This window comes from Saimiri boliviensis, chromosome X (assembly GCF_048565385.1).
Source record: "Saimiri boliviensis isolate mSaiBol1 chromosome X, mSaiBol1.pri, whole genome shotgun sequence".
NCBI classification, from domain to species: domain Eukaryota; kingdom Metazoa; phylum Chordata; class Mammalia; order Primates; family Cebidae; genus Saimiri; species Saimiri boliviensis.
This window is the reverse complement of record NC_133470.1, coordinates 34443040-34446239: the sequence shown is the minus strand read 5'-3', so window position 1 is coordinate 34446239 and position 3200 is coordinate 34443040.

Genomic DNA, 3200 nt, shown 5'->3' with positions numbered 1-3200 from the left:
CAAAGAGATATAATGGAGAAAATGGCATGCTGTTAAATGTTTAACAACTAGCTTTCGGTTGGGGAAGTGGGAGCTAATCTGTAGCAAGTGTTGATCTCTGTGGTGTAAATACTCCCATCACATGTAATTTCAAGCTATGATGTCACTCAATGCAAAGTTGGGAAGAGATTTCCACACCATTAGATAATACTCCCATCATACAGACAGCATAGATCCAAATAACCTCAATAGCATAGATACAAGCATACCTTCAGAAATATTGCATGTTCAATTCCAGACCACTGCAACAAAATGGTTATCACATAAAAATGGTTATCTGTCGACTAAAACTTATCCATATCAGTAATAAGGCTGTTTTGCCTTCCTATCATACAAATATATTTGTTTCCCAGTTCACATAAAAGTTATGTTACACTATCGCAGTATAGTGAGTGTTCAATAGTGTCATGTCTTTAAAAAAAAATGCATGTACTATAATTTAAAATATTTTATTGCTAAAATTGCTTGCAATCATCTGAGCCTTCAGCAGGTCATAATCTTTTTGCTGGTAGAAGCTTTTGCCTCAATGTGGGTAGCTACTGACTGATAGGTATGGTGGTCGCTGAAGGATGGAGTGGCTGCAGCAATTTCTTTAAATAAGGCAACAATAGAGCTTTTTGCTTTGACTGACTTCCTTTCAAGAAAGATTACTCTGTAGTATGCGATGCTGTTTGATAACATTTTACTCACAGCAGAACTTCTTTCAAAATTGGACTCAATCCTCTCAAACTCTGCTGCTCTTCTGTCAACTAAGTTTATGTAATGTTTTAAATACTTTGTTATTATTTCAACAATGCTTACAGGATCTTCACCAGGACTAGATTTCATCTCAAAAAAAAAAAAAAAAAAAAAAAAAACGGAACAAACAAACAAACAAAAAAACACTTTTTGCTCATCCATAAGAAGTAACTCATGACCTGTTAAAATTTTATCATGAGATTGCAGCAATTCCGTAACATTCTCAGATTTCACTTGCAAGTCTAGTTCTCTTGCTATTTCCATTACACCTTAAGTTGCTTCCTCAACTGAAGTCATGAACCCATCAAAGTCATTCATGAGTATTGGAATCACCTTCTCTCAAACTTCTGTCAGTGTTGATGTTTTGACCTCTTCCAATAAAATATGAATGTTCTTAGTAGCATCTAAAATGGTAAATCCTTTCTAGAAAGTTTTTTATTTACTTTGCCCAGATCAATCAGAGGACTCACTATGTATGACAGCTATAGCCTTATGAAATACATATTTTTAAAATAATAATAACGGAAAGTCAATTCATGGGTTACGGAATGGATGTTGTGTTAACAGGTGTGAAAACAACATTAATCTTCTTGTACATCACTATCAGAGCTCTTGGGTGACAAGATGCATTCTCTATGAGCAGCAAGCAGTAATATTTTGAAAGGTATATATTTTTTTCCTAAGCAGGAAGTCTACAGTTTACTTAAAATAATTAGCAAACTAATAATTAGTAAACTAATATTAGTAAATATTAGTCAAATAACTAAACAGATGTGCTGTCATCCAGACTTTGTTGTTCCACTTATAAAGCACAGGCAGAGTCAATTTTCCATAATTCTTATGGGCCCTGGGATTTTTGGAATGGTAAATGGACTTTGGCTTCAATTTAAAGTCAGCAGCTGCATTAGGCCCTAACAAGACAGTCTGTTCTTTGAAGCTTTGAAGCCAGGTTATTTCTCCTCTCTAGCTATGAAAGTCCTAGATTATGTTTCTCCAATAGAAGGCTGTTTTACCTACATTGAAAATCTATTGTTTAGTGCAGTGACTTTTATTAATGATCTTAGCTGGATCTTCCGGATAACTTGCTGTGGCTTCTACATAATCACTTGCTGCTTCACCTTGACCTCTTAAGTTATGGAGACAGCTTCTTTCCTTTAAACCTCATGAGCCAACCAACTTCAAACTTTTCTTCTGCAGCTTCCTTTCCTCTCTCAGCATTCACAGAATTTGAGTTAAAATCTTATTCTGAATTAGGCTTTAACTTAAGGGAATGCTGTGGCTGGTTTGGTTTTCTGTCCACTAAAACTTTCTCCATATCAGTAAGAAGGCTGTTTTGCCTTCCTGTCATTTGCATGTTCACAGGAGGAACACTTTTTCTTTCTTTCAAGAATTTTTCTTTTGCATTCACGACTTGACTAATAGGCGCAAAAGGCGTCACTTTTGGCCTATCTCAGTTTTTGACATGACTTCCTCACTCAGCTTAATCATTTTTAGCTTTTGATTTAAAGTGAGGGATGTGTGACGCTTCCTTTCATTTGAAAATTTAGATGCCATTTTAGGGTTATTAATTGGCCTAATTTCAATATTGCTGGATCTCAGGGAGTAGGGAGGCCCCAAGGACCGGGAAAGAGGCAGGGGAATGGCCAGTTGTTGGAGCAGTCAGAACACACACACACATTTATTATGTTTGCTATTTTATATGAGCGTGGTTCATGGCACCTCTAAACAATTACAATAGTAACATCAAAGATCACTCATTACAGATCACCATAATGAATATAATAATAATGAAAAGTTTGAAATACTATGAGAATTGCCAAAGTGTGACACAGAGACATAAAGTAAGCACAAGCTATTGGAAAAATGGTGATAGTAGGCTTGGTCAACACAGGATTGTCACAAACCTTCGATTTGTGAAAAACATCTGTAAAGTTCAAAAAACCAAAGCACAAGTCTTCCTGGTAATAGTAAAACGTAGTAAAATAATTTTAAAACGATGAGTTTTGAATATTTACCTTATTTTTAATACAATGTGTTTAATAAGTTATATACAATTTAATTTTTAGTAATGACTGTGCTTAACAACTGGCTCACAAAATTGAAATGTTTTAACAAATGCTTCTTGTGAACTGGTACAAGCTGTTGCAAGTCAATTCTGGTATACCTGTGAATGAAATCTGTGTCTTATCCCTCCAGTGGCATATTAGATGCTGTGTTTTGAGGTTGAAAAAGTAACTGCTTTGCTGTTTTGATTGTATTCTGGAGGAAAGTGGTATTCATGGATACTTGAGTGTTCACAAGGTGGACTGTAGTACAGACTACAAATTGTCCCTAAGACTCACTTTTTCTTTCTTTTCTTTTCTTCTCCTTTCCTTTCTTCTTCCTTCCCTCCTTCCTTCCTTTTTCTCTTTTTTTTAGTACAG